The sequence below is a fragment of the Aquila chrysaetos genome, chromosome 25 (genome assembly GCF_900496995.4).
Source record: "Aquila chrysaetos chrysaetos chromosome 25, bAquChr1.4, whole genome shotgun sequence".
NCBI classification, from domain to species: domain Eukaryota; kingdom Metazoa; phylum Chordata; class Aves; order Accipitriformes; family Accipitridae; genus Aquila; species Aquila chrysaetos.
The window spans coordinates 19222624-19246568 of NC_044028.1; positions in this window are offsets into that span (position 1 = coordinate 19222624).

The window sequence follows — 23945 nt, forward strand, 5'->3', positions numbered from 1 at the left end:
TAGCCGGCAGCAAAGTCATTGGGAAATGTTAAATGAACAAACAATGGCTTGCTGCTCTTCTTAAATTTCAAACCGAACTGGCTCTGCAGAGGGGGATCTCCATCCCCACCAAAGTTCAGGCAGAAGAAGAGGAGGTCCTCTTTGGCTTGTCTTGGTAACACTGCTTAAAGCCCTCCACGGCTCCTTCCTGCAGCTGCCTGGTCTCCACCTTTTGCCACAGAGAAGGGGAATCCTTTTGACGGGAGGGCTCCCCCAAGGTCTGGATCGTTTTCTTTCCCTGCTGGCTCCAAAGGAGGAAGAGGAGATACAGCTCCAAGCCCAGATACCTCTGCGATTTGGCCTTAAGTCAAGCAAGACAAACCCTGGCCTGCAGGCAGCTTTAACAAGGAATTTGTGACCCTAATTAGAAAAATAAGGGCATATTCATGCAACACATAAATATAAAACAAAGGTTGAGTTTAAAGATTCAGGGTCTAGAGAGGAGCAAAACCAAAGAGGCCCCAAAGTTTCCAAGTTCCTGTTGGCTTTGGAGACAGGTCCACGCCTGGGGAAGTTCAAGCTTCTCCAGATCTCCAGGGTCTGCAAAACCTGCGCTGAGGCTCTCCAGCGAGCAGCCTTGCTCCCACGGTTTCCGGCATTTCCTAGTGTGGGAAGGTCTGGGAAACACTGCAAGAACAGCCTTTTGTGAAGTATTTTGGCACCTTTGCTTCCAATGGGGATGCAGAAAGTACAAAGGCTGCAAAACCTTAAAAAAAATAGGGGGAGGGGGGCTAACTGAAGGTTTTCATGCATTAGCAAGTTTGACTTGGGGGTGGTTCAAGTTGGAGGTGAAAGTTCGGGCGAGGTGCTCATTCTCCGTGAATCAGAGCATCCGTATTTATCCTAACGATCACACGACGGAGCTGCAGGAAGCTGAGGATCAAGAGGCGGCTGTTGAGGGGCAGGGACTTGTACCAGAGCCAGCCCCCAGAGCTGAGCCTGCATGCTCTCCCCAGCCAGGGCAGCCTGGGGCTGGGAGCTGAGCTTAGCCCCATGCAAGACATCGGAGCACGGATGGAGGGAGACGGCCCAGGCCCCACATGCAAGACAACCCCGATGTGGGCAAGGAGGTCAGGCACCCCGATGGGAGTGGTACCTCTCTGGTTCAGCAGCTGGAGATGGTCCCAGGATGACCTGGAGATGGTCCTAGGATGACCCCGTTTCCCTCTGAACCCCTAACAACGTGCCTCCACCCACCGTGGAGCCAGATGCACCCACTGAGATGCGGCACCGTGCAGCTGATGCCCCTACACAACCCCACGGCACTGCCTGCCCAAGCTGGTGGAGGCACCTGAGCCCCGAGCACAGCGTGCAGACGCACTAGAGAGCAGGGCAGCAGAGCAGGGTAAAGGATGGGGACTGGGTGTTGTGCTCACAGCTGGCACTGTCCCCCTCCAAGCGGCTCTGAGAAGTTTTGAAATTCTCCAACAATGGAAAATTCCTTCCTCTCTCCCTCAAAAAAAAAACAAAAAAACAAAAAAACAAACCAAAAAAAAACCCCAAAAACTCGCTTTGGGCAAATTGAAGCATTTTTGCTCCACTTCCGACTTTCCTTGATTTTGACTTTTCCATTTTGCCTTAGACAACATGATGCAACAGCAAATTAAAGCAAAACATCATTTTTTCCCGAATCTGCACTGGAAATGGCCTGTCCTGAATCTGCTGAATGGTGATGTGCTGACACCGCCAGAAAAAAAATGGAAAACAGGTCCCAAACCGAAATACATGCAGCTTCCCAGAGCTCAGCCACGTCGTCCTGCTTGACACCGCATCCTCCCATCAGCATTTTGCTGACCAGCTGCTCTTGCAGCCCTTCTTTTCTACTGAAACACCACATCAGCATCCCTTATTCTGCTGTTTAACCAGAGTTCGGACTCTGACCTCCTCCACATCCCCTAATTATTATATTGGGTGTCTTATGCTTTGTGCTTACAAAGTTTTAAGAAACAGGCTTGCATACATGCAAGAGATGCTTGACAGAACTCAGAGCCTGTGTAAAGGCAGAACCGGCATCCCTGTTTTGCAGACAGCAAGCCAGGTCGAGAATGAAGGCTGCTCATGGTTGGCATGGCTGCCCCAGCACCACCATCACACCTCATTGGAAATGGCTAGAAACAAGACTGGAGGGTTTCTCAGGTCCCCAGTGGAAGCTGCAGCTGAGCCTGGTAAAGGACTTGCCCCCAAACCCCAGTGTGGCCCTAGGACCTCCAGAATAGTTCAGCCTGAAGCCCCTCCTGAAGCCCCCAGCCCCTCCTGAAGCCATGCTTTCCACAGCATGCCACAGCTGGAGCCCGATGCAAGCAGGCAACGCAGGAGCATCCCTAAAAAGACTTGTAAACTGGGAAGAGCCTCTCCTAGCCCGCTCTGCTCGGCAAACCTGGTGCCAGTCCTTCCCCGTACAGTAGCACCCATTTCTTCAGAAGACTGTGAATAGGGAAGAAAACAACATATGCAATCCAAATTACAAAAACAAAGCCCAAACAAAGGCCGTAAAATCTAATAATTAACAGAGTAAATAAGCTGAACGCCCATTAGGTTGCACATATTAGGTAATGACAAGTAGTTCGCAATAACCACTTCTGAATGGACTTCACCCAATATGCATTTAATTAGGGTTTAATAAAGCAACAGCATGTTCTTAAAGGCCAATTAGAAACATATTCACTGAGGTTTAGAAGCTATGTAATAGATGCCTGTAGGAACCAGATACGTGCTGATTACATAGCTATTAATCCTCAATAAAGGGTCTAATAATCATTTTGTGCTTCAGGAGCAGGCAGCTGCTTTATTAAATCTTAATGAAACGCATACTTGGGAGCTTTCCTTCAAAGCCAGCCCATGTTAGGAAGATGGGCTTAGAAGTGGCAGTCTGCTGAGAGAAAAGACCCCCTCCTCATCACCACCTCTGCCACTGCTGCAGTGAGTTTGAGGCCAACTCTGTCCCCAGAGCAGCTGGGATGGTGGCAGTTGATTCCTGCTCTGACAGGAGCGAGAGATCTCTGGGTCTGGGAGCACCACAGGACATTTCACCCTGTGCTGAACATTTGCTTGCGTGGAGAAATATCTCCGTTTCTGGAGCATCCCTGCGCAGCTCACACCCGCACTCTGGGCAGGAGGGAAGCAAAGCCCTGGGCTTGGTGGGGTGGTGCCACATGCCATGAGGAGCTGCTCAGCCACTTCTCCAGGAATTTACCTCCTGCCTGGATTCACTTCTGCCCAAAAAGGAGCCAGACTGAAGTGAGCTCCCTCCCACCATCACCCAGAGGAACTGGTCTGATCTGGGGTCTAGGCCAGCCAGGTGTTGGCTTCTTGCCACATAACCTGTAGGATCAGAGGTTGGTCTGAAACCTGCCAAGCCATTACTAAGTCTCTGTGGACACACCCGGACAAGCTGTGCCCATGCCTTTCCACCACAACTCTATCGGAAAGCCAGCAAAATGGTGCAGCAGGCTTAAAAACTGTCAGATTGCAAAAACTTTTAATAAATACCCATCTGTTTCTTCACCTTCTGGTTTCCCAGCTCTCTGACTCATGGATTTGGGTTTTCCACGGTGGCTGGAAACTTCAGTAACTGCAGTTGCGACGCAGCCACACTTCACCCCTACACTGCCCTGGAGATGAAGATGTGCTTGGTCCTCACCCTAAAACAGCCAGGCGCAGAGACCGCCCCAGCACAGCAGCTGGTTGTCAGCTAAAAGTTGCCAGCCCATCCTTCTCCACCACACAGAAGGATGAAGGCATGGCAAGCCAGAGGTGGTGCAATGGGGCCAGAGCCAGCAGGCAGCACCCAGGGATGGATCCAAGCCCCATGGCCATAAGCGGCACCATCTGGCAGCGTGAGGCTCTGCACAGCGCTGCCCACCAGTTCAGACTGGGGCTTGAAGGTGCAGGTCCCAGTGGGGTCCTATCTCAGGCCAAGCCTGGCTCCTAATTAGCAGCCCTTGTTAACCCTTCAGGACTTCAGCAGTGCTAGGACTGGCAGCCTGCCGCCTCGCCCTGGAGATGCCCAGGCACAGGGCACCACGGGTCCCCCATCTGCTCACCCCAGCTGCAGCATGCCGGGTACGGGTCCAAGCCCAGGCAGTGGGTGCCTGGTGCTGAATTTCACCGAGGAGCTTCCAAACACCAGGACAAGCCATGGGAAGAGTGGCAGGAGCCACAGGCACGAGCAGCCCAGGGGTGAGAGGTGATAGAGATCAGCGAGGGTGGGCCACGGGGTGGCCCCTGCAGCACTGAGCTTCAGCACTCTCCTGTGCTCCTCTGGCAGCGGGACGGGTAAAGAAGGGAAAAACCCACGTGACATCCCAAATATGCTGCCCTTTTGAAAGCTCTCCGTGGTGTTACACTCTAATTAGCCCAATTAAGCAGAGCTCTGTCCCGCAGGGCTGGCTGCTTGCTGGCTCCCATGCCGGGCAGGTGGTCTGGCTCACCCTGGCAGGGGAAAGCACCTCCAAGGCCTCCTCCTAGCCATGGGGCTTTGCGGCCAGGGGAGCAGCTTGGAGGGGCAGTGCCCCACCTGCCCACAGCCATGGGGCTGAGGAGGGCACCCCCCAGCTCCGCGACCGGGGATGCCTCCACCTGCGTCTCCTGCCCCTGAGCATCACTCACTCCCCCCACCAGCAGAGCCCCCATCCCCATTCATGCATGGCACCCTCCACTCCAGGGCACCCATGTCCATTCTTTGCCCAGACCCCGTGCCACCATCCCAGCCCCATGCGGGCATCACTCACGGTGCCCACCTGCAACCAGAGCAGGCATCCCACGAGGACCACCACCCAAGCATCCTTCATTTTATCACCTGGGTCAGGCATGCACACCCTTGCAGGTGCCTGAACCCCCAGGATCCACATTCCCCCAAATGGGGATACTGTCACCTCCCATGCCAGCAGCTTCCCTGGCCAAAAGTCTCCAAAAAAGGAGTCACGATGGGCCGTAAGCAGGGTGCCAGTGGTTGCCCATGGGCAGCTCTGAGCCAGGGAGCAGGTGGTTCATGTTAGGTGTTGTCAGGCCTTGCCTCGCCACAGATGGACAAAATCGTAACATCTCCTGTGTTATTAATTAATGTGTTTTCACAGGAAAAGGAAACTTCTGTCCAACCTCATAAAGGACTTAATCTGCTGCACAAATTGGTCCTACCAACAGCCTAAGTGGGAGCAGGGGCCTATGGGGACAGCCAGTCATTGGGGAAATAAAGGGACAAGGCATTTCATTACTATTGTTCCTCCCAGCAAAGAAAAGCTTCACCTGGCCAGGGTGCAGATTGCTCCCACCTGCCCATCTGTCCCCCTGTGTGCCCTCCCAGCTTGGCATCCCACTGCCTCATGGGGATGGAGAGCCTCAGTGATGGATCCTGGTGAGACCCCATGTGCGAGATGAGGAGCTGGGAGCTCCCCTCTTCTTCTCACTGGTAAAATACCGACTCAGCCACAGACACCCACTTTTAAGCATCTTCTCTGCATCAGGGAACCAGGCTGGAGAAAGATACTCCATGTGACCATCATGGACTCTGGCTGTCTCCATTAGCAGCCTTTCAGGTGGTCCTTCCCATTCAACCACAGCTGGCTGAACTCCACGCTGCTCTGCTGACGAGCTCAGAGCAGAGATCCCTTGGCTGGGCAGAGGTGCCCACGGCTGGCACAGCCTCTCCACACTTTCAGGGCATCCCGCTCTTCTTGTTCAGTCAAGCCTCGTTTGCCCACAGCGTTGCTGGTCAGCAGTTTTCTGGTGGAAAACACAGCTTCTGCAAAAGTAATATTTTCCCCGCTAGAAAGTTCTGGTTTTCTCCCAAAGGCCAAGCCTCAGGCTTGTTTAGCTGAACCGGAACAGTTTGAGGTCAGCTTGACACGAAACCTCCTGTGATGCATCACAGGTTGCTGTCATGCACCCCAAGTCCCACCACAAGAGCCCAAGCCCCTGTGAAGCTTGGTCCAGGGAGAAGAATGGGTGCTGGTGATGCTCCACCAGCTTGGGAGGGCATGGGCTGGTGTGTGGGATCTGAAAATGAAGTTTGCTGAATTGAGCGTTTCTGCCCTCATTTGCTTTTTTTCTTTTTGGAACTTTCCATCCCACAGAAGATTTTAACAAGTTGATTTTTCCACCCTCTTGAGGACAAAAACAAATTCTGAAATATCACAATTTCCACAAGGGCAAAACTCCTGATTTTCAGCCACTTTCTCCCAAGACCTTACCCCAGCAGTGCTGCCAGGAGGCCCCAGCCACCCACACAGAAGGTACCCATATATACATACATATATATATATATATATATATATATATGTCTGGTTTGCAGCCCCTTCCCCAAGAGGGGCTCTTGGGTGTTCAATAAGGCATGAGCCCACAGCATCTTATGAGGGCCATCGCATGGTCCCCTCTCCCAGCCTGACCACAGCATTGGAGCTGAACACTGGTGCTATCCCCACCAGCTTTTACTGAGCCACAGAGGAGGGGGACCTGTGGCAATCACAGGGTGCACAAGGTAGGGCAAGAACAGTCATGCACGTTTGGGGCATCCTGAAGATTGTGACCTCAGGAAAGATATGGAGGCAACCGGGCTATATTTAATGACGATGCTTAAGGGAAGAGTATTTTCTTACACAGAAGAGCCACCAAAAGACCTGCTTGGAAGTCAAGCTTGAGCTTGCGCCCCAGTAGAGGGCACAAGGCAGATGTCTTCAGAAAGGATGTTCTTGTATAGGGTCTGCCTTGCCTGACTTCCCTCCCTGTGCCCAATCTTCTAGCTGGTTGGGTCCTACATTCAAGAGGGAGGGTGCCAGGAAATGGCAAGAAAAAGATTAATTTTGTTGGGAGCTCAGAGGGATGCATTTATAGAAGCCCCACAAGGTTATACCAAAAGGCCCATTTGACTGGGGTTCTGTGTCCAGCACTGGCTGATTATGGATGTTTAGAAGAACTCAAGAAAGACCTTCCCAGGAACAGTCAGCTACTTTGGGACATACAAATCACTGTCTTCAACAGCCACCAACACACCAAATGTTCTCTGACCCCTTTTTGAATCAAACATGGTCAACTAGTAGTGTAAAAAAAGCCTGTCTGTTGGCTAGCTCTGAACAAAAACTGCAGCTAAGGCATTGCAGATCATCACAAGCCAGTCCCCATCCTGTGGGGGCTGCTTGCAGAGACGAGAAGGGTTTGTCATATGGCAATTAGCTGCAAGGAATCCCCAAAACCCTCCAAAGCTGCTGCTCGCTGCCTCTGGCCCTTCCAATAAATTTAATGCTGCTCTCCAGTTCAGATGGCCAGCTGTTCCTTATTTCTAGACCTGTTTCCTTTCTACTAATTAATCAGCTCCAAATGTCTCTCTGCATGTCCTGCCTGAACATGAGGCCAGAAACACGATGTCGGGACGTGGTCTCCCAGACCTGCTCATGCTGCAGTTGAGAGGCCAGGAGTGCCAGCAGCAGAGCTGGGATGACCCTGCATGGCCACCCCTGTGGCCACCATGCTGCTCCACGTAGCCAGACCCTGCATTGCTCCAGGTCCAGGGCACAGGCAGTGCTGACTGTGTGGCAGGGGATTGTGGTTGGAGCATACTGATGTTGCATCCCATTGTGCTGACTCCCAACTCCAGCATCCTGCAGAGGGAGGCAAGCACCGGCCCCATCATCTCGTGCGACTGCAACTCACCTCCAGGCAGAGCCAGGGCTGAAGTCTCAGGGGAAAAAAATATGGGTTCACAAGACAAAAGACAAGCAAAGGGTGGATGAGGCACTCTGCCGAGTGGGCCACACCAAGGTCAGCTTGGCTTATCCACAGCTGACATATCCTGAGCAGAGCTGCCTGTGCACAGAGCCAGCAATGGGGAAACACGAACAGGGACTCATGTCCAGGGCACCAGAGCCAGCGGCCATCCCAGCCCCAAGTGGAGGAGCTGGGACTGGAGGCGCCGCCAACACGCCTGGCCTCTGCTGCTTCAGCTCGTGGTCAGACTTCCTTCCTCTTGGAAAAGCTGGAAGGAACCAAATTTTTTCTTTTATTATCTTGGATCTGACTTGCACAGAGAAGGTGCTCCAAGGCCGCCTGTGCCAGGACATTCACAAAGTTTCCCAGCAGAAGAATGAAGCAAAACAAGGGGAAGCTCTTTGATCTTTATGGGCCTGACACTTTGAGCCAAGGAAGCAGCAAGCATGAAGCTCCACTTCCCATCCAGGTTTGCGATCATTCCTCCTGGCCATGGCCTCAGACAGCAGCACTGAGCCTCTTCCCACCCCTGGAGAGGCCCCATTGCAGCAGGGCTGACCACAGAAGGGTGCTGGGGACTGGAGCTCTGACCTTGACTGCCGCTCGCCTCAGTGCTCTGTTTGCCTGAGAGAGAAGGGACATCTCCTCGTAAGCCTCTTCCAGCCTCAAGGTGGAAAGGATATTTAAGTGTAAGGTTCCCCCACACATACAGTGCGTCTGTAACAGACAGCACAGGCTGCTTCACCACCTAAAGCTCTGCAGATGGAGGATGCCAACTGAACAACAGGCTTTTTGCCATTTAGTCCCTTTTGAACCAGAAGGGTCACTTGGGAAATTCAAACTGAAATCTGGATTTTGAAGATTTCATAGTACCAAGGAGGATTTTGGTGCTGCATTCGTCCAACTCTGCTTCAAAACCCCATCTCCCCCAGTGATTGGTAGTGGCTAACCTCCAGAAAGGAAAAGGTCACAGTACCCAGCCTGATGGCTGGTTTCCAGAGGTAGTGAGTCCTTGGTACAAGGCTGTAAAATGCAATGTGCCTTGGGTTTCTGCAAGTGAAAGGACTGTGGGGAGGCAGGACTGTCACCATGGCAGGAATTTGGGTCCTTCTTTAGAGTCTCAGATTCCCTGTTGCAGCTGTCTCAAGTCTGCAGCACTAACCTGGAAATTGGGTGGTAAACAGACTTGAGTGAGACTTCCAGCACACCCTGCCTCCAGGCATGCTAGGGATATGGGGGGGTCTTCCTGGAAGAGCAGAGGCAGCAGCAAGCCAGGGCCAAAATAACATCCAGAGCAACACAGGCAGGCCTAAGTTGGTTGGGTTGGCCAAGTCATGAAAGCCAAGTCTTGGTTTTGTTGGGACGGTGGTGATTCCCATCCTACCTCATAACTGAAGTCACAGGGTTGTAGTCCCCTGAGCAAAATGTACCTTCTTATTCAGCTCCCAGAGGTTACGTGGTGGAAGGACGGTTTTCCTTGCATTGCTGAACGAAGAGGAAACATATAGAGTATTCAAATACCACTGTGAAGATCTCGTCCATCGCTTGTGCCACGGCATGGGTTAGATCACCCAAAGCACGCAAGGGCTCCAGTCCAGCAAGCCAGCAGCTCTTCATGCAGTAGACATGTCCCAAGAGCCTGAACCTTGGCAGATCATAAGACATGGGGGCTGTAAGCCCCCAGAGCGTCTCTAGAAACCACCCCCCATGGAAAGCAGGGCTCTGCCAAATAGAGAGGACTCAGCAGCTACAGCACCAGGGCAAACAGCTCGCTGGAGCCATCCAACAGAGCCTCTGGCTTCTCCCTCTGCTCATGGCATAGCCCTGCTGAGATCTGCCTCACCGGCCGTGGGCTGCACCCACCAGCATCAGACCCTCCAGCCTGAAGCGTGCCCTGGCCATGTGCCCCAAGCCACCCTGCGCTGCAGCCCCACTGCCAGCTTTGCTCCGGCACTGGCTGCACGTAGGGTTTCAGAACCTCCTCCCGCAGACGATTTGTTTGTGCCAGCTGAGTTGCTCAACAGGATATTAGCTGAGTGGGCGGCAGACGCCCAGCACACAAACCTCCACCGAAGGATTGACGCCCTGTGGGCATGGGACGGGCAGCATGTAGCTGCCAGTCCCACTCCTCCAGGGCTGTGCCAGCCCCCCAACCCTTCTTGGCACATGAAGACCACTCATCTTCTCCAGGACATGAAAGGACTGATTCAGAGTTGTACCGAATGTGTTCCCACATTGCTGCCCAGGGAAAGGGCCAAAACGCCTGTGCAGCTGAGGCCCTCGGACTCGTTGCACCAGTGGCAGCTGCAGAGCAGCCTGTGAGGTGGACACAGGGAGCAGGCAGAGCATAACCAGCAGCCGAGCTCTGAAATCCCGGCTCTTCCCAGCTCTTCCCAGCACATTGGAGGTAATGTGGGAGCCCCGGCCAGAGGTGAGGGGTGGCTGATGAATGAGGTGATAACACCTCAGCAGATGGCTCCAAAGGCTGCACTGCGCTTGGGGGGCGTAGGCAAAACACAGAGGTGAAGCCCAGATGTTTAACTTCAGCATCTGGATGTGATTCCTAAACAGAGATGCTCACATCTGACCATTCCGCCTGAAAATAAATGGTTTGTTTGACCTTCCCCAGAGCCCGCCCCGATATTTTCTGGGTCTCTCCTAAACACACAGCAGCTGCTCCCTCCTTGCTGGGACCAGCCACGCATCAGACAAGCGCCGCAGGCACTGCTGCGGGCATGGCAGCAGCTGTGGGTGCTTGGGACACGGCATGAGGGGATGTGGAGCAGGGTGCAGCTCAGAGCAGTGCTGCGAGCCCAGAGGAAAGTCCAGCAGGGAGGAAAACATCCTTCTGCATTGCACCCGCCCTGTTTTGAGCTCCCACTCAGCACATTTTGGAGCAGAACACCAACCCTGGGTGCCCACCCTGCCCAAGAGCCTGGCTTATGGCCTCCACCTGCCAGGTGTCTGCTCCTGCCCAAAAATCCGGTGGGAGTGGAGAGGGATGGGACTATGGAGAGGGACTGGTCTGCAACCGTGTCCTACCTTCAGCCCATGCAATCCCTACCTGAGATCCACCAGAGCAGCCCGGCTGCCTGAGCACCTCCTCAGCTCACCCAGGCACCCTGGGACTCAGCACAACCTGGGTCTCATTTCACCACAGCAGCATCCCATTGCCAGCAGCAGGGACCAGCAGTAGGTCCTTTCCAAGCCAAGAAGGGACAAACCTGCTCAACACCTTGGGAGCACTGGAAGAGCCTACTCGGAGAGCCGGGTCCCCAGGACATGTTGAAGCCAGGCAGTCCCCTTGAGAGAAGATATCTGATCTTGGATCAGAGACACCACGCGCCGGAGAATCCACCACGCTCCTAATAAGTGGAAATTGTAGGCGTTGGGTGGTGTTGAAGCTGACAATGAAGATAGTGATTAGTGATGACGGGCAGTACCAATTAAGGCTAATCTGCCTAATGGCCAAGTCTGAGGGTAGTGTCTGTGACTGATGGTGACAAGTGATGGCAGCTGGAGGAGGCCACAGTGACCACAGAGATGTAAGACAATGCTGGTGGCAGACTGAGCAAACGAGTGGTGACACAGTAATCTGTTTCTCGGGCTATTTGTAATCCTGTAGACACATCTGGCACCAAGCACGCCACAGTCCTGCGCTTCTCCTGAAGGATCAAACAGGCAGCACTGGAGGCGAGACCTCTCTCCTTGGCTTCCTGTGGGCAGCATGGGATGTGAAGGAGCGGTGGCACGGTCTGGTGTGGCACATCAACAGCTGGTATCTCGGTCAGCTCCAGCCCCAGCAACCAGCTGCCCACCAGCAGCCACCCGCCCTGCCACAGCCCCTGCGCTGGCCGGTCCCCTGCAGTGGGAGCAGCCCCATGCCAGCAGTAGACAGCACCATGAGGCACTGGCCGGGGCAGCCGGCCAAGAGCAATGAGCCAGTGCAGCCGCAGTGCCGGTGTGGCCAGCCCATGGGTGCACTGGGTGCTCCGTGGCCACTCATAGCCCAGTCTGGCCCTGGGCACGCTGCCTGCATCCCTGTCCCCTCCCATGCTGCCTTTAAGCATCAGGCACCGGCAGGGAGTAGGGACAGAGATGGCCCAGGCAGCAGAAACACCGGCACATCCCAGTGCCGGGGCAGGCAGTGCATAAAAGCCAGGCTGGCCCTCAGGGACTGGGGCAATGCTTCACGCGGGTGAAAAGAAAAGGGCAAAACATGTCAGCTCACCACGATAAGAGCAGTCACACAAAGCAGGCACTGTTCACAGAGCAATATGTTAACTGTCATCGAGCCTGGCAGCATGACAAGGGCCAGCACCTCATGCCCATCAGATTTATTCTCTGCCTGAGGTTAAAGCAGGGATCTGGTCCAAACGAAGCTGGTGCAGATCAGCCAAAAGCTGCCCAAGTATGACCACAGTTACTAGCGCAGGTTAGGGTGCAAGCAAGCTCCAGGACCACTGCTAAAGGCTGAAGCTCTGCAACCCAAGAACTGCTCACTGAGCCTGCCAGTTTGGGGTTAGAAAGGCTGGTTTTGTGGCATCTACCCAGGATGGATCCCCTCCCACCAGGAGCAGGACAGGAGCTCTGCTCACACCAGGCCACACTCTCCAGCACGCAATGCCTTTACCTGGGGCCCTACCCAGCCGTGGTGGCGAACAAGCTCTGCCCAAATTCCTCCCTAGCAGGGCTGCCCTGCCCACACTGCAGTAGACCGTGGTGCGCCTGCAACCACCAGACACTGTCCTTGGCACTTGCTTCTCCAGGATGATCTGGGGGACGCAGCTGACAGAGCTGGGAGTACCCTGGTGCTCCCATGAGGAATTGGCTGCAGCCCAGGTCATAACAGTTTACAGGCAACATGCTGGCAGCAAGGGACTTGGAAAGGAGGCCGGCAGTGGTGGTACAAGCCCAGAGCCAACCTGGCAGCCCATGCCACGGTCCTGGCAGAAAGCACCAGTGAAGGACACGGGCACCAGTAGCACCTGCAGCCCCCATGGCATGCTGTCCAGAGGAGCCCCAGGTCCCCTAGTCCCACGTCCTCAGAGGCTGGGGATGCTCTCCACCGGCGATGCTGGCGGCGGGCAGCATGGCACGGCGGCACAGCGCTGCTCCCAGCCGGAGCTGGCGGTTTCAGAGGGACGCGCCCCAGCGTGAGGGCACAGTGGGGCGCTCCCCGCTCTCACCCCCCGCACACACTGATCTTATCACCAGCTTCAAGACTCGGATGCATTTTTGTCTAGATTTTGAATTTGCTCTGGTTTTAATTTGGGGGGATGATGCCATATCTAGTACCGCAGCCCTTGATTAGCACGCACACCAGCACACACACATTGCCAGACTCAATCACACATGTTTGCTCAAGACCTCTTGGAAATCTTTGGATTCAGACCAACTTTTCTTTTCTTACATGCATTTGTTGTAGTCCGATATTTATAGTTTACTTAAAATAAATGGCTCCTTATGTTTCCCGCTTCCTGCTCCCGAGGGGAGGGTCTCATGGGGTTGCTGTCTGTCTTATTCTCTCTTTCCTCAGCCCTTTGCTATTTTTTTCCTCTTCCATAAACATTTTTCGAGCTGATCCTACATTTGCCAGATGCTGCTGAGCCTCGTCCCAGGTTCTTTCAGTGGTTCTGGTGAGCGAGAGACAGGTTCAGATTGAAGCAGACAACACAGTGCACCAGTGGGCCAGCTGTGCCACAGGGCCTTCACAGAGCAAAATGCTGGAGGAGGAGGAGGATGAAGAGGAGGAGGAGGAGGCAGGGTGGTCTCTGGGACATGGGAGCCAAGCATGGATTCAGGCCACGATGCAGCCTCGCTCGCTTGCAGCACTGGGACGTGAGGATGCAGCACCCAGACTCATGGCTGTGGCAGGGGAGGGAAGGGGTGGCAAGAGTCCCTGTGTCCACTCTCAGTTGCCCCACTTGGGTTGTGAGCATGGGGTTCTCACCTGCAACCCCCCCAATCCCGGAGACCCCCTCTCCCCAGACCAGGCTGCAGTGCCAGGTGGTGGAGCCTCGTGAAGGTCTCTGCTCCCACCTGGGGGCCAGCTCCAAGCAGGCTGCTCCCAGGCTGCTCCAGTCTAGGTCCGAGTATCTCCAAGGACAGAGATTCCCATCCCTCTCCAGGCCCCTATTCCAGTATTTGAGCACCCTTACAGCGGCCTCATGATTTTTACTTGCATTTACAGGGAATTTCCCTTGTTCCAGCTCCTGCTGCTGCCTCTCACTGTCTCTCTGTGCATCTTCAAGAAGCCCCAGCTCCGTCTTCCCTGCACCCTCCCATTTGGTCTTGGATGACCAAATGCCCCATGCCCTACAGCAAAGGGGGTACAGGTCCTTGACAGAGGACAGAAACCTCCTGGGGACCTCAGCTGCTTGGCAGGGCAGGTCTAGGGAGCCAGAGAGGGGGACCCAGGAGATCCCTTGGGTGAGGAGCAATCCCCAGGCAGCTCCCTGCTGCCTTGCAGCATCTCGGGGTGCAAGAGGCAGGGACGTTGCTAGAGCATCACTGCATATGGCGGGAGCATGGAGGGATTAAACCAATGTTTGCGTGGCCTTTCCCACCCGGCAGCCTCTTGGCAGCTCTCTCCATCGCTGGGGCCGACGAGCCCCATTTGTTTTGGAAGAGCCGTTTGTTTTCTAACCTTCTGCTGCAAAGGGAACATATTTGCTGTGAAAATTATCCTCCCTTCTCGTTTCAGGCCCTGGGGCTCCATTTGGCCCTGTCTCCCCAGGGGTAGCCCACCTGCACACACGCACGTGCAAGGTCACACCCAGCCCATCTTGTAGTATGTGAGTAGGATCCCATACTCCACATTTACACACTGGCCTGCATGCTGCATATCCAGACACATATGTGCAGGCTCAAACAATGCCACCCACACGCATGCATACAGGCTCACAAGTGTGCAAGCTCACACACTGCCTCTTTCCACACACGTGTGCAAGCTCACACACTGCCTTTCTGCACAAGCGTGCCAGCTCACATCCTACCCCTCTGCGCACACACATGCAAGCTCACACCCTCTCCCTCTGCATGCATGTGTGCAAGCTCACACACTGCACCTTTGCAGGCAGCTACCATTGCCCTGGGACAGCAGCCTGGGGACCCTTCTCCCCACCTCCGAAGCACCGCCTTGGTGTATGGAGGAGCCCAAGCAAGCTGGAGGAGAGCTGGTCACATGCCAGTCCTCCTCTCAGCCTGCCGGGTGGCCAAGTATGATGCTGGGCAAGACTGACTCTGCAGTAGCTTTATGGGCAAAGTGGTGCCCAGCACCACTCCGACCACAGGCAGGGCTGTGCGGGCAGCAGGGCTGAGCATCCTCGAGGAGAGGCTGAAACCCCTCTCCACTCCAGGCACAAACAGGATGGCACCCACTGCCCTCACCCGAGCAGCAGCACCCCACCACCTCCCTGGCTCCCAGGAAACATCCTGCAGGAAAAACAGAATCGGAGAATCATCGAGTAATAGAATGGTTTGGGTTGGAAGGGACCTTTAAAAGCCATCTAGCCCAAGCTCCCTGCAATGAGCAGGGACATCTTCAACTAGATCAGGTTGCTCAGAGCCCCGTCCAACCTGACCTGGAGTGTTTCCAGGGATGGGGCATCGACCACCTCTCTGGGCAACCTGTGCCAGTGTTTCACCACCCTCAGTGTAAAAAATTTCTTCCTTATATCTAGTCTGAATCTGCCCTCTTTAAATTTAAAACCATTAACCCTTGTCCTATTGCTACAGGCCCTGCTAAAAAGTCTGTCCTCATCTTTCTTATAAGCCCCCCTGAAGTTTTGAAAGGCCACAATAAGGTCTCCCTGGAGCCTTCTCTTCTCCAGGCTGAACAACCCCAAGTCTCTCAGCCTTTCCCCATAGGAAATGTGTTCCACCCTCTGATCATTTTTGATCCCAAAGGCTTCATCCAGGAGGAAGCCTGGATGTAAAGGCAAGAGTAAAGCCTGGTTTTCTCCTCTAGACAGCCCTGCAGGCACGCTGTCCCATTGGGAAGCGCTCCCAGCTGACAGCACCACACAGGCCTGGCCTGTTTTCGTACGGTACTTTGACCTCGGTTGCTTTTTTCCTTTTCTTTTGTCTTTCTTTTCTCTCCTTTCCTTCTTTTCTTTATCTTTTTCTTTTTTCTTTTCTTTTTTTATTATTATTATTTTTATTTTTCCTTTTCTTTTTCTTGCTTTTTTCCTTTTTCTTTCTTTTTTAATTTTTATTTTTCCTTTTCCTTTTTTATTTTCTTTTCCTTTTTCCTTTTCCTTTTCCGTTTTCTTTTCTTTTCCTTTTTCCTTTTCCTTTCCCTTTCCTTTTCCCTTTCCCTTTTCTTTTTGCTCTCCTTTTTCTTTCCTTTCTCTCCCTACTCTCTGCTCCAGCTGCGTGCAATCCACGCAAAGAGCATTTGACTTTCACACACCCGTTAGTCATTTGCCAGCTCGGCTCGTGAGCAGGGCCACGGCACAGGAGCACAGCAGCACCATAGGGCTGGGGTGAGGGGTTAGCACTGGGGGGGGGGGGGGAAGGCAGCACAAGCCTGAGCCCCTGGTGCCTCACAGGACTGGAGGCGGTGGGGTGGGGGGGACCCGTGGCTGGGAAACGCCGGCGGATGCCCCCGCTTTAATGAGCAAAAACCCTCCGCAAAAATGCTCCTGCAGATAGCATTACAATGGGCTGAATTAAACTGCCTCCTCAGAATGCTCTCCGCTGGGAGCGGGGCCACCAGCAGCCGCTGCCTTGGCAGTGCTGCCTAACCAGCACCCAGCAGGCAGCTCTGCCCACCCTGCCTCCGCTCGGGGCCGGCTTCCCACCCAGGCACGGCCCCGGCTCGCTGCTGAACATCTTCAAATCTCCGTGGATAAAAATGTCGTCAGAGAAAAGGGGATTAACCTGGGCAAGGGGTGGCCTCAGCTCTGGGGCTAGAAGATAAATGGGGCTCCTGGGCGCACAGTGACACAAGGCTGAGGGTCCTCCCTTGCCCGGCTTATCCTAGAGCAGGCGGGAGGCCGAGGGATGGACAGCCGTCGGAGTGTGCAAGAGGAGCAACTTCTGACAGCAAACCCTGAGCAAGAGAGGAGCACAGCAAGGACCAAGCAATATTTTCTAGATTGTTTCTGGGCAGAGGTCCTTGGGTTCACAACGGAGGAGGGCAGCGCGGCAAATCCCAAGCCCCGCAGCAGATTGGCTCCAGTGGCTGCAGGGTTTACACCCACGAGCTCAAACAAGCATTCACGTGCCTTTCTCCTCGTCTTCACTGAGCCCCTGGTCTTTGCCCAGCCGTAACCCTGCTCCCATTAGCACACCCCTCCTCAGCAGGGGGCTCTGGTGTGGGACAATGCCACCATCCCATAGCAAGAAACAGGACCCAGAGAGCCAAAAAGCCCTGAGCCCCCCAGGCTGCTCACAGCAGGCTGAAGACGACATCTCTCGAGCATGAGCACGAACTCCTTGGCCATCCCCCATGCCCCTGGAGGCACCGAGGGGCTTTGCTCCCCCCAGAAAAACCAAGACCCAGCACAGGACAGGATCTGGGAGTCCCACAGGAGTGGAGAGTGGGGCCGTGGGAGCCAGCTCTCAGATGAACTCCCTGGACCCCCGAGCCACCGTGCAGCAAGAGGACCCCGTGGGAGCTCCAGAGCTGGCCAGGCTCTCCCGCAGCACGTTGACAACTCTCCAGCCGCTGGGAGAGCAGTTGACGTCAACTTGAGCAAAGCAACACCCCACAAAGCTGCGGGGTCAACGTAACCTCTGGCTGTCCTGGGCAGCCTCATGGAGACACCACCAAGAGTGGCTACAGTCACCCTCACACCCTGGGAAGCGTCCCCCACCCGTGGACCATGGCACGCCCGATGCAGCCCCAGGGATGGGTACAACACTGCCCGCTCCCCTGGGACCCTGACCTTCCCCAGCTTTGACAGCTCCCAGCTCTTTTTCTCCCAGCACAAGGAGTCCTCAGAAAGGGTCCAGGGCATCCAGTTTGGAGGGGAGCTACAGCCAAGCGCCTCGGGCAGGCCACGAGGATGCTGAAGCATTTTGGAGCACAGGGGCAGGCCAGCAGGACCTGGCAGGCGATGAGACGGGAGGACAATACAACGGCCCGTTTGTGCTCCCAGCTCCCGGCCCCCCCAGCCGTGCCCCATGCCATAGTAAGGCTGGTATTCAGGAATTAATTGATGTAATTAAAGTGTGGCATGACTTTGCCATGGCCTCTGAAGGCGGTGGCGGCAGGCCAGGGTCTGCGGGTGGAGGAGGAGCCCCTCGCGTGCTATTCTCCCTATAGAAAAAGGGCAGATCTTGGGCAGATCCAAGGCATGAAATCGGTATAAAGAGATTGTCAGGGAAGCGTAACGGTGCCGGTCTTGCCGCCATCAGCAGCTGCAGGGTGATAATTCATCCCGGCAAGCTGCTGCATCCCGTTCCACCGCAGCAGCACCTCTGTCAGGAAGTGCCAGACCCGACACCGAGCGGTGTCCGCAGATGTGCCAACCTGGCTGGGCTCCATGGTTGCTCCGCTCCAGTTCTGCATCACGGCTCCTGAGCGCGGACAGGGCTTGGATGTGGGGCTGGGGGCTGCGCTGGCAGGTTGGGGTCCCCTCGCCTCACCCTAGAGCATGCGCTACAGGACAGGGATGTCTCCAGCCTTCCGCCTTCCCCCTTCCCCTGCCCCAGCTCTCAGAGGCAGCGCAATTCAAGCAGTGACAGTAACAGTATCCTGACACTGAGAGTACGCAGGGTGAGTGAACAGAGCCTGGCCCTGATTTCTGACCGCTTGCCCGGGTGGGAATAATTTTCCCGCTGGGGTTCCTGTGTCAGAGGGCTGCCGAGCCTGGGGCTAACCACAGCACGCCAGCTGGAGCCCTCCCAGCTCACTGCCGGACTGGCAAAGTTGTAAGCAAACCCCCTGGTGCTTTCAGCAGCCAGGGGAGAATGTAGCGGCGCAGCCCGGGGGGAGCGGGATCCCACGCGGGGCTCTGCGGCAAGCTGGTGACAGGGGATGCCTTCTTGTTAATGAGGTGCAGAAGAGGACGCAGACATCCACCCCCCTCGCCTCCCCAAGGGCGCTGGTTCTGCAGCCGCCCCAGCAGCTTTCTGTGGGTATTGGAGCAGTGGCAGGCCAACCTCAGCGCTCCTCCGCATCTCCCCATCCAAGCAGCGAGCATGTCTGTGCCTGCTGGAGGGAATGCGGGGTGCAGGTTGGGGTGCTGGGCCACAGGCAACCAGTCTGACCCTGCTAGCGCTGGGGTCTGGTTACTGTAGGATGGAGGAGTCCATCCCTGTCCCTACGGCACAGTGACAGCATCAGGACTGACCTCTGTCCCCTCCTGAGACCTCCACAGCTCCTTGCACTGTAGTGTCTCCTCCATCCACCCTCCTTGGCATGGTCCAGGCAACAAACAGCCCAACCTCCTGGCCAGGAGGAAGGACAAATCAGGAAGCTAGGAGACGAACGGCTCTGGTGTAAGCATCTCCCCAGGGTTTCCATCTCAGTACTGTCGCACCCCCTGCAGCCTCAGGCAATGGGCTGCGCTTTGGTTTCCCCTGGGAAAGGGAAAAACAAGCCATGTGCCGACTTATTTCAGACGGCCATAGAGGGCTGATAGTTGTCCCTGTGCCAGAGTGGCATCTCCAGACAGCCACTCCACCCCACGTGGGCCCTGGGATGGCAGAGCAGGATCATGGAGCAGGCAGGGCATCCACACGGCTGCAGCTGCTGGGCTCACTGGCTTGGGGAAGAGCTGGGAGAGCCACACCTCTGGGGACCCTCCCAGCCCCTCATCCAGAGCAGCAGGAGCCACTGGGTTCCCACCACCGTTCCACCAGTGTGGAGCAAGAGGGAGAGCAGACGTGAGATCAGCCTCCGGAGCAGCCACTGGAAACCCAAACAGAGCAATCCAGCTGTGCCACAAAGAGCTGGGGCTCTCCCCATCCCTCCTTTCCAAACCCAGGAGCCACCTCTCCTGCGAGCCACCGCCAAAGCCATGCACCGGCTCCTCTGCCTGCAGAAACCACAGCTCCCACGCCTTGCATGCTCCATCGTCTTGCAGTCGCTCGCCAGACACCGCGGCTTGGCCCGTGCCCCGTGGACTCGGTGCAAGCACGCCTGTGGCCCAGGGTAAACAAACAGCCTTTCCTCCAGGGCTGTTGCCTCTTGTCACCGCAGCCGCCTTCGGCTGGCCTGGCTGTGCCGGCAGCACGGCTGAGAGGTTTAGCAAGGTCCACCCCTGTGGTCGCTGTGGGCTCGGCTGCCGGCGCTGCCTGCCACCACGGCTGGCGGAGAGCGGGACTGAAACAACAAACAAACAAGAAACATGCACGGCTTGGCTAGGCCTGCACATTGGAAACAGAGATAAGCTGCTCCGAAAGTCGAATCCCAGTGAAGCGGTGGAACGGGGAGGAGAGGGCAGCAGAACTGCCACGCACTGGCCGGAGTGCAGAAAGCCCCGGCAGATGCCAGCTCCCACCTCTGGGTGTTGGGGAGGGAAAGCACCCCGAGGTGCGAGCAGGAGCGCCGAACCATGCTGCAGCTACTGGCTTTGCCATACAGCGCCCAGCTCCGGCCGTGGGATGGATGGAGGTCAGGCTGGGCTGGAGGGCGCAGTCCCATCCCGTTGCACTGCAGCCAGCCCTGCCAGAGGCCATGCGGCCAAGCGCACGTGGAGCTGGTGGTGAAACTAAGGGCAGTAAATCATTAAGCCGCTGTGGCTGTGCTGTTAGACCCCGCTCTGGAAGCCCCCGGGCACCTCGACTTGTCTGCAACCACACGAGGGCTGGAGTCACGGTCTCCACACCCGGCTCACCACCCTCTCCACAATGCAAAGACCCTTGTGCTCTGCCCTGGCAGGAGGAGCTGCCTCGCTCCCTGGGCTCATCATATTTATCTAAACAACCAATCTTGCAAGTGCAGTTTAGAGCAGAGCATCTGCTGTGAAACTGGGACTGGGTTATTTCCACAGCCCTGATTCTTTGGTAACTGCTGCAGCAGGCGAGAGAATAGTTCACGGTCCCCTCGAACGCACCCGACCTCCCTGGAGGAGCTGGCTGAGTTAGTGGTTTGAGCAGGAGAAGACTTGTGCTTTATTCCCAGCTCTGCCACTGACTCACTGGGTGGCTTTGAGTGAATCACTTCCCTCCGTATGTGTTTTCAGCTGGGAAGTGCCGGCTGGGGCAGCTGCTGCTCCCGAGGCGCCAGGCGGACGTACCTGGCTGTCTGCAGAATGGGCAAAAAGGGCACACCGTGATGGAGAAGGGCAGCTCTCGGCTCCATCAGGGCCAGCCTCTGCCCTAAGGACCAGGTTATCCCCCTTAACAGGCACAAGGTAAAGCAGGCTGACACCCCAAGCTGTACCCAGCCTGCCTGATGCACAGCCCACTGCAGGCAGAGTGGGGACAACACTGCCTGGGCCACCGAAGTGGTTTAATTCCTCTCTCCCTTGTGTCCTCTCCACCATCCCCACATCCTTGGAGCCCATCTTTGCCTCAAACAGCCTCACACGCTCCATCAGTCCAGGGCAGATGGGACTCCCATACCCACAGGGGTCCCCTGTGCCTGGTTGGCAAGATCCAGGTCAGACCCAGCAGTGGTGTCCCCAGGATTTCAGATGCTTTGGGAAAAAGAGGCTTGTTGCTAGAAATAAAACTTTAAAAGTTCTGGACCATCATGATGACTCAGCGCTGTTAATGCTGTGCAAGCTCCGCATCTTCTGGGCTTGCACTGGTACAGATGCACACCAGTTGGGGGGGGGGGGGGGCTGTGGGGTGTTGCTCCTGTGGCCATCATGGCACTGGGCCAGGCAATTGCAGCCATCAGGCATCTGAGGTAGGTATCACCAGGTTCCTGGAAGAGCTTCCAGAAGAGTGGCCCCTGGGGTGTTATGAGGGGATGAAGTAAAGGTAAGAAATGCAGAAACTGGTGGGGAATGTGGACGGGTGTCCCGGTCCAGGTGCCCGGGGGAGGTTGAGAGGTGCAGTAGGCAGCATTGTGGTTGTTTGGAGGAGACCAAGGGTCAGCCCGTGAACATGAATCCCCCTGATGATATTGGCTCACAGTTTCCTTCCACACGGCTTTACTGAGGGACATGATGTTTTCTGAATTTTACCGAAGAGGAAATTGCAGCAGCAAGAGGCAAGTCAGCTATGGAGGTCAGCAACAATGTGAACTCAGAGAGCAAGCTTGGAGCACCCTGCCCAGCACCTTCACCACACACAGCCTTCCCATGAGGGCACTGTTTCCCTCTGCAGGACACGTGGGTGCCCCGGGCATGCAGCCAAGTGCCAGCCCCTCCACAGTGCAGGACGAACAGCCACAGAGAGAGGAAAAAGTACATGCATCTGAACACAGGTATCTTCCACAGATAATGTGGCTACTGGAGTCCAGGGGAGAAACCAAGAGGACGGGGAAGGACCTGCCAAAGGGAACACGGAGTCGTCCCCAGCAGCCAGCTTTGTCCCCAGGGCTGCGGAGGTTTGAGATCAGCTCTCCTCTGCCACAGACTGTGGTGTGGCCCTGGGCACATCACTCCCTGTCCCCATGAGGGCACTCCCCAGGGAGCCCCCAGGGATGCTCCCGCAGACCCTGGCAGCCCAGCGCTCTGCCAGCGAGTCTGCGGGCAGCTCCTGGCACAGCTGGGTCACAGCAGAGCCAAGTGAAGGCACAGGGGCTCCTCCCAGGGCTCCACGAGCCTCCCCTGCCACTTCCAGCAGATCCACTCCTGAAGCCCGAACAGTTTGTTCCCCTCCACTTCCCAACTGGCTCCAGGCAAGGCAGGGCTGCATGTATTTTGGGCAGGCAGCTCTGCCCGCCTGCCTGCAGCCGGCTCCGGGCAGGGGAAGAGCACCCTCTGCCGCTGCTCCGGCCAGCGCTGCTGCAAATCCAGCACCCAGCTCCCAGTCTGGAAAATGAGAGAAACTCCAAGGCCCCGGCTTGTCACCGCTTTAATAGGCACAGCAAAAGGAAGTTTATAAATCCGGGTCGCTTCTCTAAATGATTTGCATTTGGCATCTCTTTCAACATGGGCAATGAAAACAGACTTTGATATCATATGCTATCATTTTACTAATAAAAACAGACCACAGTTGCCAAATACATCTGAGCATCTTAAAAGCGCTCTTTGAATTAAAGAGGCATTGCCAAATTTAAAGTGCATGTTCTTAGTTTAGAAACTAGACTGCATCAATTAGACACGAGTATACCAGCAGAGATGAGGGATGCAGACTGAGTACACCCGGCATGTTCCTACACACATCTATACGTGCACACAGCTGCTTGCATATATACGTGTCTGGCCTCTGCTGTGCTTCTTCAGTGGTAGCATCCCTGGGCGCAGAGCGGACGTCCTGGGCCCGCTCCCTCACGCACACCTGCCTGGGAGAGCCGGGCTCCCACAGGAACCGGGAAAGCGGTGCTGCAGGAAGCCGCAGCAGCGCAGCAGGCTCCCGGCAGCCAGCGCAGGCTGCAGCTGGCCGTGCACGGAGCAGCACGCCTCGCCGGGAGCCAGCGCCTTGCTGCCGCTCTCTCCCACGGCTGCGTGGCCTTCCAGGCTGCTCCCACCTGCAGAAAAAACCTGGCGGGTGAGAGCACCTTGGGGATCGGCCGGCCGCTGAGGTGAGTTCACGGCGCAGAGCTGAGAGCCCTTGCGTTTGAATCAGAGGGGACCTGCACTCGAGTGGGAGCCAGCAGCTTTCCAGCCCTGTAGCATCTCCTCTAGCGTGGCTGCCTGCAGCAAGACACAAGTGAACGAGAGCAGCCCTCAGGCCGCTCTAGCCTTCACCAGCTGCCTGGTCCGGGGTTCAGCATGCCCACGGGGCTGTTGATCAGCGTATGGGGGCCTGGTTTTGGGGGAGAATGGAGGACCTGCAGCTGGGATGGTTACAAAGCCTGTCCCTGCAGATTTCTGTCTCTGAGTCACTGGCTGATGCTGGCTAACAATACAGGGAGTTATCAAAAAAGCAGTTGTCGAAAGGGATAAGTCTGATTGTTCTTGTCCCTGTCTGCCTAAACCTGTCTGCATACCTTCACGCCATGTTGACACAGTCCCCAAGGCTTGGAAAGGCTCCCACTTCCCAAAAGTCAGCAGTTCAGAGAGCCACTTTGAGGAGTCTCAGCCTTTACTCAGCATGCCGGAGGATGCAGGGGGACCAGCCATCACTCCTGCTGGCCGCGTCCCTCGGGAAGATGTGACCTCTGTGCCGGCTCCCCTCTGGAGATACCCAAC